Source organism: Mus caroli, chromosome 13 (genome assembly GCF_900094665.2).
Source record: "Mus caroli chromosome 13, CAROLI_EIJ_v1.1, whole genome shotgun sequence".
Lineage (NCBI taxonomy): Eukaryota > Metazoa > Chordata > Mammalia > Rodentia > Muridae > Mus > Mus caroli.
The window spans coordinates 30,174,251-30,190,713 of NC_034582.1; positions in this window are offsets into that span (position 1 = coordinate 30,174,251).

Genomic DNA, 16,463 nt, shown 5'->3' on the forward strand with positions numbered 1-16,463 from the left:
AAGAAGAAGAAGAAGAAGAAGAAGAAGAAGAAGAAGAAGAAGAAGAAGAAGAAGAAGAAGAAGAAGAAGAAGAAGAAGAAGAAGAAGAAGAAAGTATCCTCTGGGTAGAAAAAGCCATTCCCCAAACTCACAAAACCAATGAACAAAGGTTTCCATGCTGGAAGGAGCTGTTGGGTAAGGAAGACACTGAGGCTTGTATACAATATAGACTATAGTCAATGCTGTTGATTATACACTAGACCTAGTTGTAATTTACCATTTATGAAGATACAGCATGCTTTGATGGTAGGACATAGAGACGTCAGTCTGGTATTGTGATGAAAGCGCTCCCTGATGTCTATTATTCATGCTTATTAAGGATACTATGCAGTGTGAAGAAATATTATTTACCAATTCTGGCCCCTTCTTAGATCCTATTCAGTATGGAAACGGCATTTTAGCACTTTCAGTATACTAAGCTCTCATGTCCACAGGTGAAATGGTAGTGCTTCCGTTATGGGTGCAACCAAAAAAACCTGTATGCAAAGGACCCAGTGGAGAAGCTGGTGCTGTTGTTTCATTAAATGGCTATGATGCCTGTCAAATTGCCTTCTAATGAACATTCATGTTTACACTCAGATGGTTGCTGCTGTGAGACTGGTCAGGAAAGCTCACTCTTGGAGTGAGTAGGATCATTACCATAGATACTCATAACCAACTAAACTGCTAGGAATGAATGATGATTGCTATAGCATAGGAGTCCAACTCTCAATCCTAAGTGCAAGAAAATATTCACACATCTTATTAACCACCTCCTATCCTCCCCAAAGGGGAAATATGAGGAGGAGGTGATAGAGAATGTAAGAGCCAAAGGAAAAGGACAGAGTGCTGTGGGATTGTGGCCATCAGACATTACACGGTCACTGCCCTGAAACAAGAGCAGCTGTGATTAGCTATGAGACCCACAGACTATTGAGCCACTCACACTCCCGTGTGAATTGGGAGACGGGGTGGCCCACTAGGCCTGTCCCACCCTAAGGATATATAAACAGTTGGGTTAGCAATTGCTGGAAAGGAGGCAAGGAGTAATGTATCTGCCCATAAGTTGCTCACGCCCTTGTAAATAACCCCTTACCTATGCTCCTGTAAATAGCTCCAGTTAAATTCATTGGTTCACCATGGTAGATTGATGCAATTGTTTCTTTGGGCTGTTCCTGGTGTCTGTCTGGAGTAAATAAATGTTTGCTCATGCCACACTTGTGATCCCAAGGGATACGGCTTGTAGGTCTCATACCTATAAAATGTGACCATCTAGCTCATCTCCATGGCCTGTTCACCTTCCTAGGATGGGACCAGAGCACCAAGCATCTTACGGTCCTCAGAGTCAGTGCCCTTGACTTTTGCATGTCAGCCTATACCAGCAAAGGTTTTCTGCTGATATATCTGGTGATGGTGCTGTTCACGAATCTTCCTGCAAGGGCCATGGACTCTGTGAATCTCTAGTCCTCTAATCATCTACTTGCAGTGTCTTTTGCTCACTGTCTGTGAAGGACAAATGTAAATCATGAAGTGAGAATTCTATGAACAGGGCGTGTAAGCGTAAAGGTGCTTGGCTTAGTTTCTGGGTAAACATTAGGAGCTGCTAGGGTATGGAGCTCGTGTGTCGCTGCTCTCACCATTGCATGGAGTAAGCCTTCCCCACAGGTGTCCTGTTCTCTCCCCAGAACCTTCTTCCTCAGGGGATGCCCCACTCCCGGAATCACTGTTGCTCAGTATTTACTTCCCAGCATGTCCTTAACATTATTGATTCTTGTGAACTCTGACTTGAAAGGCTAGGGGGTTGGGGGTTGATTTTGTTTGTTTGTTTGTTTGTTTTTGTACCAAATTATATTTATTAAGTAATAGTTCTACTTATTAATTCTGGTGGAATAAAAATGACCAAAACTTCTCAGAGTTGCAGAAGTGACTCCCTACATCTCCCAGGTGAGACTTCAGAAGGCCGCGTGACTCCCACTGGTGCTCCCCTGGAACATGGGAGAGGTCTGAGCCGTCTTCACGTGGGCAGACCAACAGCACTGCTAATTATCAGCATGGGAGTAAGGCCATCTTAGACCAGCCTGAGTGCATAGTGGGCACGGCTAAAGCAACCTGAGTGACTCAGGTAGACTCCCTAGCTCAACTGAGAACAAATACAATTGCCAGCAAGTAAAGAATAGACGGCTTATATTAAAATGTGTCATTATGGATACAATTTGGCTTATGAGGCAGTAATATATGGTAGAAAAATTGTTTCCAGAATAGGTAACAAAAATGTTTGTGTGTGTGTGTGAGAGAGAGAGAGAGAGAGAGAGAGAGAGAGAGAGAGAGATGACAGCTATCATCACCACCATGGCCTCGCTCGTGATAGACAGATGATGTACTAATAAGTTGTAGCTGCAGCCCATTGTTTTAATGATTAGGACATCTTAGAAGTGACTTTATAATCTTTGAGTAAGGCTGTGAGAGTTCTCACGGTTTACAGTCCTGGTACCACATCCACTGTATACAAACCCAAGGCCTTGTGGCCTCACAGAGAACCAAATCCCCCTGGCCAGCACCATGGCTAATTGTCAGATGTGTAACAGAGGCCACTGTGGGATATCCTGGCCTCGTGGACTCACCAGATGGCGGTAGCTGCAGATATGACCCCAGTCAAGGTCATCAGAAGACCTCCCCACAGTTCTTGGTCCACTTTGCTGAATCATGGAATGTGGGGCAAAGGAAAAACTATTTTAAGCTATTATGTTGCAGGATACCTTGTTACATAGCAATACACCATTGAGATATAAGCAGATGGTGGTATACTAAGGCCTGTAATTTCAGCAATGTAGAGATAAAGGCAAGAGATTTTCAAGTTCAAAGCCAGCAAGGCAGAGAGAGAGAGGGGGAGAGAGAGAGAGAGAGAGAGAGAGAGAGAGAGAGAGAGAGAGAGAGAGAATAGAAAATGATGTACTGTCCCAGTGATCTATTCTATAATTCAGGGTCAGGTAACACTGTCATATATTATTTCATTTACTCTCCCATTTCCTGACTGGAGATGCTGCAGACTCAGGCACAGTCTTGGAGGGAGTTATCACCTGCATTGTTACCTCAGTTTCCCAGTTTTCCTCAAACAGACTCAGTGCATGCACAGACAGGGATGTGAAAACTTGGGGTTGTGATTTCTCATGAAGATGTGACTCTCAGGTCTGTCAGATGTTAGGACTCTAAAATCTGCAATAGTAGTGTGCAAGCAAATCTTGAGACGCAAATTGTGACTGAGTGTCCCGGGCCAGCTGAGAGTCTACCCTTCATGGATGCTCAGGCAAGTCCATGCTGAGCATCTAAATTTAGAATAGGGATGTCCAAGAGATACTGCCAGGAACCTGGCCCAGCAAGGTCAGCCTCAGCTGGGCTGCATGTTAGAACTGCCCAAGGAGCATCACAGAATGCTGGTGATTTGGTGCCACCCCAGAGTGCACCCTGTGATGACAGTACAGGTTTCCTTGGTAATTCCTACTCTGAATTCTGCAGACTGCACTTGGTCCCAATAAAGGTTCTATATTGACATCACGGAGTGAAGTTTGGAATGACCTAGGAGGATGAAGAAGCTGCCGCGACCAAGGCACGTGGTTTGAGGAAAAGCAGGGTGACAAAGGAGTCTAGGCATAGAAGCATGGCCACTCTTCCAGGTCTCTGCCTCATCTCATCATGTATAAATAGAACCTTCCAGCTACCTCTGTCAGTGGCGTGCAGCTCTGACTAGAGGACCAGTAAATGGAGCTATTATTCATAAGCAAAACATTGGGCTCAGTGACCTTAGGGAGAGTTGAGGGCTTTGATAACTAGGATCCATGTTTTTGCCAGATGAGAACCCCAGATTGGCAGATGTCCTTTCTGGGAATGCTCAATAGACTCTTGCACCATCTAAAATGGTTTAATGTCAGTATCACTTTCTTTGGTCCCTACTCTAAGGCCTGGACCAAGTGGCTTCATTTTAAAGACCCCCCCAACTGTAAAAATCTAAATATTTTGTAGAATTTAATATCCTTCTCAGAAAACACTTTGGGTTTTGAGGCAGAAGAACCTCATTTGAAACAAATATTTTTTAAAACGTATTTTATTCTGTAACAGGGTGTGTGGAATCACATCGTACCCACAAATCTAGGGATGCCAATGGGTTTATTTATTTGTTCATATTAAAAAGAAAACGTCATAAGTAATCCTTGTAAGGCTTGACTTTGTCCTACTGTTCATGAAATATGCAATGGAAGCAAAACAAACAATTTCAGTACTGGGGAGGTGCAGACAGTAGTCTGGGCATTTTGGGTTTTGTTTCCGTCTTGTGGAGGGCCAGGGCAGGAGAGGATACCATAGCTGGTGTTTGCTGAGTGGCAGTCAGTCACAGTATAAGTGAGAGACTGAGTTAAGCAGTTTTCTACCATTACAACAAATACCGGAGATGACCAATCTGAAGAGAAAGGTCTATATTCCAGCTGGCAGTCTGTGGTTGGTTGGCCCGATGTTTGGGGTCTTGGGTGATGAAATAGGTCATGGCAGGCAACATGCAGAGAGACAAAGCCATTTATATCATGGCCAAGAAATGAACAAAAGACAGGGCTGGAGTGCTACATCCCCTTGAAGGATACACCCCTCAACAACCTGAAAAGTGAACAATGAACACCAGCCCCATCTCTATGCTATCCGCCTGACCTTGGCTCGCAGCGTTCAGTGGTATAAGAACCACCAGGGGAACTCACAAGGGAGCAGGTGTCCCTGGTTTGCCATGCCTTGGGCACAGGGTCTAAGACTTCATCTTTAACCAGTCTCTACCCAGCCCACCCTAGGACTCTGCATCAGAGCACTAATAATGCTTACAGTTGCACTGCATTGAAGTGGCCAGCACTGACTGCTGATCAAGAGGAATAGAGCTTGCCTGTGGACAAATTTATGCAGAACCAGCCCATGCCTACCTCTACTGGTCAAACATGTCCACACATGGTCCCACAAAGCCACCCTTCATTGTCATGGCCATGCTAAGACTGCTGGCAAGTCTTCATCTGTAGAAGGAAATTACACCTCCCATTGCCCTATAAACAGCCTTGGACCTGCTCTCCACGGTAATTAATATTTTGGGAATAGTTTGATGGTTTCTCTCTGCACCTGAGTAGCCAGAATGCCAGGATTGCTTCCCTAATGGCATCAGCCACATAGTTCTGTGGCCAAAGGGCAAGTCTTTGGGTGAAGTTGGCCTGGTTGAACTTAGTTTTTCTCTGTATTTGAGTGAGTCAGCTTCCATCAGAACTTGGTGTTTTCTCACCCTTTGAACATATATAACAGTACTTCACTCTTGGTTGTTACCAGGATTAAATAAAGTGACAGAGAATCTAGCTTTTAGTTTGCTTTCACAGGATTCATTCACGTGCAGGTGTTAATTGAGCACCTACTTATTGCTCTAGTTTCTTGGGAGCTGTAGTGCAACAGTGAGTGAACAAGACACAGACAACCCTCTCCTTTGGCCCTGCATTCCCTGTGAAGGTGGCACAGCTATGATGATGGTTATTTCCAGGCCATCTATCCCCTAGGGCTGTATAGATGCTAACTACATGGGGGAAGTACGTAAGGATGCTAAGCTACATAATGAGGTCCAAACTCTTGTCTAAGCAAGAGCTCACATCTCTGCTTACTCTTATCGGAACAAATCATAACCCAGGTGTCTGTTAATTCAACACTGTGTGTGTGACTCTGAATAAATGGTAAAATATAAGCCCATCATATATACACCAGAGTTGTTGATATTCTTACGTGGGAAAGGAGGCAAGACTCCCTGAACATGGTCACCTCTCCCAAGGGAGAGGCATGGAAAGAGGAGTCTTGACTCTCTCACATCTGATTGGGATCGTGCGTGGATGAGTGTCTTGGGCCTGGGTGGCTTCTTTGATTGTACATTTTCAAGTATTCCATTTAGATCCAAGTTGTGTCTGAAGAACTGCAGAAGAGAAAACACCAGAGATACTGAGGGCTCCAGGAAATGTTTTGGAGGTGGTGAAAGCCAAGAAAAAATATTTTTGAAATCTACTTTGAATAAGCACTGGTTACTTAACTTCTTTGTGTGTGTAGCTCTCCACTGGTAGCCCAGTTTCAAGCCCTGGAAAAGTTGAATAAGACAATCAACTCCAAACATAGTACGTTTAAATGCTGTGCTGTATTCAAAGCAAGCTGGAAAGAAAGCTTCGTACAAAGTTTCTCACAATAAAATCTGATTCTTCCCACTTAATAAATGTAGAATAAATGTTAAAAGAATATTTGGTTTGAAGTGGGGCCAAGCTGCGCAGAAACCCTCATGTGTGGTCCCACCCAGCTGGGCTGCAGTTCTGAGTGATCTGTATCAGGAACAGGAGAAGCTCATGTGCTCAATGGCTTAGCAATCCGAAAGACATTACCTGTGGTAATTAAAATCACATTCATAGAGCTCCCGGTCTGTGGTTGAGAAAGCATGCACTAGTGAGCTCTCTTTGCCTTGCACTGTAACAGAGCTGCTGGTCAGGGAAGGGTTAGCCCGAGGCATGTACAGATCTGGAGGACCTTTAAACACAGCCCAGCTGTGAGACCTGTCAGGAAGCTGAGAACAGAGGCAACGAGTGACCTCTGCTCTATTCAACTAGACCTTCATCCATCAGGCTCATATGCAGCTGGAGGGGGGAGGTAGGAGGGGGACAGGACAGGAAGATGGTTGTTGCCCTGTGGGTGCACTGAAGGCTCTGTCAGTGGGGAGGCGGGGACAACACCCTGAGACTTCCTCTGGTATATTGCTTGCTTTCAACCAGGGATCAGGCAATGTTGTTGTTTTGTTTTGTTTTGTTTTGAAAACACAGCAAAACATTTTGACCTCTACAGACTCTGGGTCTCAGCTTCTCAGCTCTGCTGTAGCACAAAGGCTGTGTTCCAATAGAATAGGCTTCATAAAAGCCAGTTGGACTTGCTACTGCTGCATATGGGCCCTTCAGCTAGAGCCAGGAGTTAATAATTACTATAACCGTCCCTGCTTTGGGACTGTTTATTTGCTAATGCTGATACTGTTTGGTGACATCAGTTATGTACTTAGTGTGTAGTCCCCCTTGACGCTGGCCTTTCATTCTAATGTCAACCTTCGTTGGCTGACTTTCGGTGAGGCATGAGCCTCCTCACATCTTGTCATCTAAAAATATCCCTACCAAAGCTGGGTGTGGTGGTGCACGCCTGTGATCCCAGCAGTTTGTAAACTGAGGCAGGAAAATTCCAAGTTTAGATTCCATTTGGGTTGCACAGCAAGTCTGGCTAAACAAACACCAAAGGAAGCAAACAAAAATATCTGCCGCTGGATCATGTAACAGAGCATCTTCCCTGTTATCCTCTTCCCCAACATCAGCCTCTGTCTTCCCCATCATCCTCTTCCTTTGATAAGCATACATAGCTTTCCATTCACTAAGAAGCAGACTGAAAGTCTGGGTAAGATGGCACTCACCTGTAACCCTAGTACCTATGAGCTGGAAGCCAAGGACTAGAAACTGGTGGTCAGCCCAGGCGCAGGAGCTCCTGTCTGGTGGGCAGGAGCAAAAACCAAACAGTCCATGAGTGTTTGTATCCATGTGGCCAAATTCTCAAGTGTCCTCTAGTCAGGAGGACCTTTATAACCACTAGGAGGCTGTTTTCCAAAACTCATTTTTAAAAACTGCTTTAATAAAAGCACATTGTGTGTCTTGGTATTTGTCTTGAGCCTTTTTTTTTCCACTGGCATTTTAAATGAAGGGTTTTGTTCCTTCTTTCGTTTCTTCTTGCGTCCTTGGCAACAGTGGCCACATACCGACTCTTCACCCTTTCCTGGCCCTCAGAGCTAAGATTTGAGAGTCAGCCTAGGAGCCAAATAGCTTCTGTCTCTCCTTGTCTTTCTCCAGGACTAGCTCAGCATGCCAAAGGGATGACCTCACCGCACAGCAGCCAGCTCCTCTGCTTCCTGCTCCTTTCCTCCTGAGGAGCCATGAATCGTATCAGCAGTATCGCTGGACTCCGGGGCTCATTTCCCTGTTCTGAAAATGTCTGGAGTCGGAGGAGGTGGGAGCCAAGTGTAATCAAAATAAGTCCCACTCTGCTCTCTTCCTGCAGATTGGACCGCGTTGCATGGTCCTGAAAGAACGAACGCACGCCATCTGGTTTGATTCAGCTGCAAGCTTAGCTCCCAGGTCAGACCCTAGTGAGTTCATGTGACATGCTGGACACTCACTGTGCCCGAGGCAGGCTTTGTGACTGCTGACTCTTAGCACACATAGACTATGCGCTCTAGCGAAAGGTTTTCTTGGATATAAACCCAGATGAGTGTTTTAAGATTATTATGAAGTAGACAGCACACCATGATCAGGGTTAGGTTTTCCTGTGTCTGTCCCGCTGCAGTTTGAAGTCCCTGTCCTCAGGCAAAATCATTAATAGGTACTTTAACCAAGAGTCTGGATACAGAGATTTGAAACTAAAATATTCAGCGACTTAAGGCTAGAGAGATGGTTCAGTGGCCGAGAGCACCGGCAGCTCTTATAGAGGGACTGGGTCTGGATTCTCAGTACATACCAAGGGGCTCACAACCCTCTGTAGTTCACGCTCCAGGGGAACAGATGCCCTTTTATAGCCTCTGTGGGGACCACACACACACACACACATTCAGGTGAAACACCCATATACATAATTTAAAAATAATTTTGAAAATAAAATATCAATGTCTTGTAGAAAGGAAAGATGAAGAGGGGGTTGAAGAGGGCGCTCAGCAGTTAAAAACATATTTTTCTCTTACAGAAGACCCTAACTCAATTTTCAGCCTCATCTCAGTGGCTCACAACTGTGAGCCCCAGGGGCTCTGACACCCCCTTCTGGCCCCCAGCAGCACTTACATGTACATAACCACACACAGGCACACACACACATATACACACAATTGATAAAGGGACCAGGGATCAGGAATAGCCTTCAGAAGTATGTTCCCAGTGACACATTTCCTCCGACTGGGACCTCTTAGAGTGTTTATCCTCTCCCCAAAAGCTCCACCAGCCAGATACCAGCTAATGAAAGCACAGCAGGGCGGGGGGGGGGAACATTTTATATTCAAGTAAAGAGTACAATATCATAAGCATACATATACATTGGTAAAAGGTGTGTTCATGTTTCAGAAATAACATGGGTGGTTTAGTGTAACGATATAAGATTGTGTTTGAATTTGGCATCCATGGCTCTTAGAGGCACGCTGGTGTGATATGAAAATCCACAACTCAAAACATATGCAGTCTAAGCACATGCATCACCATGGGATACCACCCTTAGGTATTTCTGGGGCTTGGATCCACAGCTGCATCTGCTGTCAGAACAGCTCTCCCATAATTCCACAGGTATGACAGTTGCAACTACATGTCTCCTTGGGACCTGGGCTTGCCTTGACTTGGGAATATTAGCTAGTTTTTTTGTTTGCATGTTTTAAAAAAGAAAATCGGTCAGGCCTGGCTTGTCTATATCTAACTGGTCTCTCTGTCTCTCTGTCTCTCTGTCTCTCTCCTGTAGATAATAGTTACATATTAAATGTTCTGATCATTCAATTCTGATATTTTTCAGCATCTATATGTCTAAATATGGACGCACTCCTCTGCCCAGAAGCCTATCCAAGTCAGATAATTGATCATTTTCATGGAGAACTCCAGGTCCCTCTTCAAGTGATCAATGAACCCTGTAAGCTTCAAGTGTTGTCTGCCCATGTCATCTGCTTCTCTGGAAGCTACACCATATCCTCTCAGGGAAGCAAGCTGTATCTGTTTGTTGAGACGGGATCTCTGTAGTCCAGGAAGGGCTCAGCCGCACTGTATAACTGAGCATGACTTTGGGCGACAATCATCTCAGTGTTTGCCACTGCACCCAGTGTCACTCATATGTGGTGCTGGAGATTGATCCCAAGGCCAGACATGTGCTCGACCAACTACATCCACATGCCCAGCTATGTTCGTTTTTAACTGAGAAGCTGCAGGTTACAAGTATGTCTTTTGCTTTTATTTGTCATCAAGGCAAATATGCACGGCACTTACCATCCCTCTGCTTATAACTCATTTGGCTGTGCATTGTTGGTAAAGCCTACCGCAGTTGCGAGAGTGCTGTGTGCACACAAGGGTAGCTCCTGACAGCGCCTGACACATGTCAAGCAAAATCTCCTTCAAGACAAGATCCTTTGCGTTTGTACTTCATGCCCCTTTGTTTTCAATCTTACTCACTTTGTAAAACAATTTTTTTTTCAGCCAGGTGTGGTAGTGTACAACTGTAATCTCAGGACTTGGAAAGTGGAAGCAGAAGAACAAGAGTTCGAGGTCCTTGTTGATGAAATGATGAGTTCAAGGCCAGCCTGGCCTACATGAGATAGAGTTTCATGAATGGAAAGGTTATTTTTAATTGACACATATTTGTGAGGCATGATATCGTACTTCAATATATGTGCAGACATGTCCAACCTTTTGACACTAGGATACAAAGTTGTCTTTTACAAAGGTGACACGCGTCAAGTTACAAAGGAAACAACTACAAAAAAAAAATTTCATATAAGTATATAATTTTATACAGACCATATAACAAGTCTCAAGCCAAAGGTTGTGTACACTCAACTATAGACAGTGAGTAATGATTCCTTGCCTCATATACCTATCAGTTCCATGTGCTGGGGAAAATTGAAATGCTCTTTACTGGTGACTTTAAGACATCCCAGTAAGTCATGTCCACTTGGTCACTTTGTGTGCTACAGGACACTGGACATTGTTTTTCCTACAGAGCTAAATTTCTGCAGTATGTACGTGATCCACCCTTTCTCCACAGCTCCTTCCAGCCCCTCCAAGACTCTGCTTTCCTGTGATCACGTTTTTGGTATACATGTATGAGTGAGAGCATGAAGTGACTGTAGCTCTGTACCTGGCTTATTTCACTCACCTTCATGTCCCCCAGGCTCATCTATGCTTTATGAATGTGTTACATCCTTTCACTGATCTATACAGATGTCCCATTTCCTGTATCCATCCATCAGTTGACATCTAAGACATAGACACTATTTTTTAAAGGAAATGCTTTGGTAACACTAAGCACAGTCACACAGTTGAACAGCTGTCAATCACCCATCTCCACAGGTTTTTCATCTTCCTAAACTGAACCCCAGTATCTAATAATGCTCTCAGTTCATTCCTTCCCTGCCACAGGCCCTAGACACCACAGCTGAACTTTCTATCTCTATAAATCTGATGACACTGGATGCCTTTCATAAGAGCTATTTTCTGATATGTATCACTCTGTGATGGGCTTACTATACATGGTACCACACCTGCATAGTTCATTGTCTTAGTCAAGCACCAAGAGATGATTATACATAGGGTCATGAAATGTGGGCATGTCTATGGTAAGTCACAGGAGCTTAGAGTGTGTAAAGAAGTTAGGAGTCAGTCATCAGTGTGGATACTATATCCAAAATCTATATGCCTAGGACATTATGAAGGCACAGTTTTTAAGGAAAGATGTGAACATGGAGATAACAGATATTTATTAAATATATGACATTTAACATGTCATAGGCCTAAAAAATAAATTTACTGCATCATTTATGCTGTGCTAACTTTCCCCAGATGAGGTACCAGCAACACACCAAAGTAGTAACCCTGCCCAAGTCTAGTTTGGTGACTTAATCAATTTGTCAGGCCTACATGCAGGGGTATAGGTAATGTGTTATTTATAAAGCATCAGTGATTCCCAAACAACTATATCACCAATAAAAGTCCCGATGTAGATGAAGGCTTCTCTGAAGTTGTCTCCTCTTCAGGTAACCTTTCATCTCAATATACTCTAGCACCTCCAGAAATCTCATGCAGCTATGACATAGTTATATGCAGCTCAGAAGGAATTTCAAGAAGGAGAGGTGGCTGGAATCTCAGACAAGGGTATAGTGATCCTTCTGACCTTCTCCTTCCATCAGATAATGTCATCAGATCCAGTCTTGAGGGTGACTTGCAGGTAATCACATTTTTCTGATTAGTATGGGAATGGCTATTGGGCTTAGAGAACAGCATTTTATAAAACTTCATCCTTCCTCTGACTCTTACATTCTTTGTTCCTCTTCTGTGCTAGTCCCTGAGCCTGGAGTGAGTATATAGAAGTCTGGTTCTATTTGTGGTTAAGCCATAGGGAGCAACTGTTTCTTAGTCTTCAGCAGTTTGACTGAGTTTAAGTCTCTCTAGTAGTGTTCCCCCAGTGTAAAGCAAATTGTCTCTAGCTGAAGATAGTCATACTCTATGAACACAAAGGTTTAGAAGGAAATTTGACAGGCACATTGTGTATTGTGTGTGTGTGTGCGTGTGTGTTTAACAATAGGAATAGTTTCCCTGCTACAGTGTATGGTCTCCCTACTCACAGTATTTTATACAGACTTTCAATAACAGATGTCAATTCCATGCTGTGTCATAGCCCTTAAGCCAAATTAGGAAATAGTTGGTTGCACCCATAACAGTCGTGACACTATTAAACCATTGGACATCTGGTTTTGTTTTTTGTTTTTTGTTTTTTGGGTTTTTTTTTTTTTGGCATATTGATAGTATAGCAATCTGAGTCTGCAGCCCAGTTGGACTGTGGGTAACAATTTTCCCCCAGCAGCCTATAGAATGTGTTCTGTCACTATAAAAGCTAGCCAGCAAGAAGGAAGCTTCCAATTGTACCCAAGCTTTATTTCTGTGTCTTGTGATCAAAATACAAGGTATCTTTACCGGTGGGATCTTATCTAGTTCTAGTAGGTAGCTAACATAAGTAGCAATAGTCTGTATTGTTTGGGGAGAGCCTTGAGGAATGCCTAGCTTAGGATATTATAGGTAGGGAGGTAGCCTACCCATAATAATAGAGTTTTTATTTAAATAGCTTTATGGTTTCTGGGGGTATCTTTTCCTATTTTTTTATGTATATGCGTACACTTTAGCTGTTTTCAGACACACCAGAAGAGAGCATCAGATCCCATTACAGATGGTTGTGAGTCACCATGGGGTTGCTGGGACTTGAACTCAGGACCTCTAGAAGTGCAGTCAGTGCTCTTAACTGCTGAGTTGTCTCTCCAGCCCCTCCTTTCCTATTCTCACAGGGTATCTTTTGTTCAAATTCTATCCAGCCTCTACAGGTAGATGGAAGTACGCTGGAACTGATGGCCCTCGTCTTGGCCTTGTCACGTATTTCTTTCCACATCTCATGTCCCCACTGTGGTCAATCCATTACCTTAGGTTATAGTCCTGCCTGGCTCAGTGTTAGGTTTTTTTTATTCTTTTTGAGCCGTCCACAAAGTTAGATCTCTGAGTACAGCCCATTTGCCGGCACAGATTGTCACAGGCCAAGACTCGTGGCTTACTACTGTTGTCAGAAGCCAAAAGTCACAACTTAACCACTGTCTGTACCGCTCTCAGCTCAGCCCTCTATCTTCTCTTTCTTTCTTCCCTCTCTTGCCACGTGGTGTCTGTGCTCGTTTGCACTAGAAGAGCTATGACTGTGTCTGGTGTTCTTACTCCTGGTACTGCTAGGCATTTAAAAGGCTGGGCATAGTGTTCCTTCTAGTGCCTTGTCTTGTATGGCTGTTGGTTCAGTTAGTGGGAGAAGCTCAGTGATGCGAAATCATGTGACTAGTGGACTTGTGGGCCTGCACCATCATGCTACAAATATGCATAGCATAACACTTGTGCAGAGTTCAGTTCTGTGTCACCTTTCAAAAGAGGCTTGGCGGGAACACCATCAATCCAACCCTTAATTGGATACGCTGGTTTTACTGTTGCTGTATGGAACCAGGCATGGAGTCTACCTGTTGCACTCTATGTGGCTCTAGCATTGCTGTGCTAATACCCTTTTCATCACTGAAACCAGGGCATCTTGAGACTATCTCCTCGGGTTGTTTCCTCTTAGAACCCTCAGATTATAGTTGCCTGGGTTTTTACCAGCTTCCAACACAAGAGAGCACTGGGGTATCTGGGCACAGAGCAGATTAACTTATCAGAGAAGGATGGCAGCTTACTCAAAGCTTCTTGAACTTTTCTGTCCCAATCTTACAGGGATCCTCTTTTTAAAAATCAAATTATACAAACTAGCAACCTGAGCAAAGAGGGATCCGGAAAGGACACTCATACCTTGGGAACACCCAAAGCAGCAGCACCTGTATTAATCACACAGGCACAGGACGGTGTAAGATTGTCCTCACAAACTTACTGGGATGGATGTTAACACTGCTCAGTATGCCATTGCTGTCCAGACCCTGCCCCCTGTGTGAGTTGATTTTCTATGTGGCTTCTTCAGGTTTGCTTACATGTTTTTCAGATCTTTTTCTAACTGTAAAGGTCAGAGGTTACCACAATATAAATGAAAGCTTTTTGCAGAGGGGGGGGGGCAGTGTTACACTATCACGAAAGCCCCACCCTGAGGTCCCTGCTGAATTAATTACCATATCAAGTCTCTGGAGAAGACAGTCCTGCCTGGCTCAGTGGACTGTGCATCACACACTGCCTCACTCATGCTCAGCCTCCTCACCATCATTTCAACCTCACTTCCTCCCCTCTCACTACCTGGTTCTTCAAATGTGGTCCAAGCTTTTTGGACCAAAGCAGGAACCGTTTAGTGCAGATCTAACTTATACCCTCTTTCCCTTGTGCCTTCCCTAAGCAATAAGAAATGGCAAGCCTATCCTCATCTCTTCTCACTACCTTTTCTAAGTCAGTTTGACGCCGCCCACCCACCCCCTTTCCTCCATATTACCTGACAATTTGGAGGCTAAGGTGAAAGTTGGTATCAGCATTTTATTTTCAAACTATCATTCTTTCTAATCTGGGTAAGCTCTCTCTCTGAGCAGACAGCTGAGCCTGCCTCAATTGTCTTATTACCTCCAGCGGGAGCAGTGAAATTTCTGCCAGTCTTCCTTATAATCCTGTTCGGTACACACAGCGCTTTCAGGGACTTCAGTCTGAAGTATTCTCTGGTCCATCAGCCATTCTAAGGCAGTCCCTAAATATACTCCCTTGATGGGCTACATTCATTAGGGAAATATATCAGCCCTTAAGACAGTGCTACCAGGATCGCTCCCATGGATTTCCCTTACTTTCCTCTAAGGCAACTTGCTCAGTTTGAGTATCATGTCTTATCAACCAATAGCAGACATGGGGCAGGTGCTGCTACAGCAAAGAGGCATACTGCTCCATACCACATGGAGAAGAACTTATACTAGGAGTGCCCACAAATGCCCCAGTCTTAGATAGCTTAGTTTTAGTCTCATCACCCAGAAGAAGGAAAATACAACGGCTTCTCCCAAAATTATCCCTTACCAGGTAGATGCCTAACAACCATCAGAAGCTTGATCAAATGGAGGCAAACATGCTCATGTCTGGCTATTTGTCAGTGCACTGATTGCAGTGCAGGACATAGCTGCTGGGCTGGACATTTTACAGTGGGCATCAGACTGAAAAGAGAAATAGCCCAGAAAAGAACATGGCAATTAGTAAGCCTTCTCTGTGGATATAACCAGCTCACCAAACAGACTCAAGGGACAGAGATTAAGAGATTCGAGGGCAAGACCCCTCAGTAGGAGTGTCAAGTTTCTACATCACCACACAGATTAAAATGTTGTTAGTCATTGTGGTATTGGGTGGCTTCCAGGAATGTATCCAACAGCTATTTAAAGAGCACTTTAAAGAATTGAGTCATGGTGTAGCATATCCACTGCCAGTAGGAGGCTGAGGCAGGAAGATTGGAAGTTAGAGGCTAGCCTGGGCTGCATAGGAAGACTCTGTCTCAAACAAAAACACAGCAAACGAACAAAGAAGAACATTTCATAGAAATTTGAAATCCCTTGAAATTGTGTAGCTCACACTCACACATGAAAGAAATTACTAGGTTTCTTGCCCCAGTTGGAGGGCTTATGTAGGGTTTCCACATATTCAAAAGTTTTAAGACAACAAAGTACTATCCACTCTGAAGTTGTGAGCTCTGCAATATTTTCTCTTTTCTTTCTATTTATTTATTGAGGAATAAAGTTTTATCGTTTTATATCCTTATAAAATTTTGAAATTAAAAAGCTTTTCTAAAACCTTAAAGTTATTCTGATCAACCATACTATACCACAGGCAAATAGAGTCAGAGCTTTCTGTCTCCTCTGCAGCTAAGATCACTGAGTTATTGTATGAAAAGGCAATAAAATCATGCTGTCTAGAGAGTGCCAATACTTTCAGAGTAGTGCATCACGTAAACTCTTTAGTAACAACCTACACACAAAAAAATTAATCTGTAATAATCAAAGGCCCAAGTGAGCAACGACAGTACAGGAAAACTTCATGGAAGGATTGTATTTCAGTTGTCAGGAGATCAGACGCTGGCAGCAGGGCTGCATCCCTCAGTCAGTCCAAGTCGGCAGTTATACACGACCA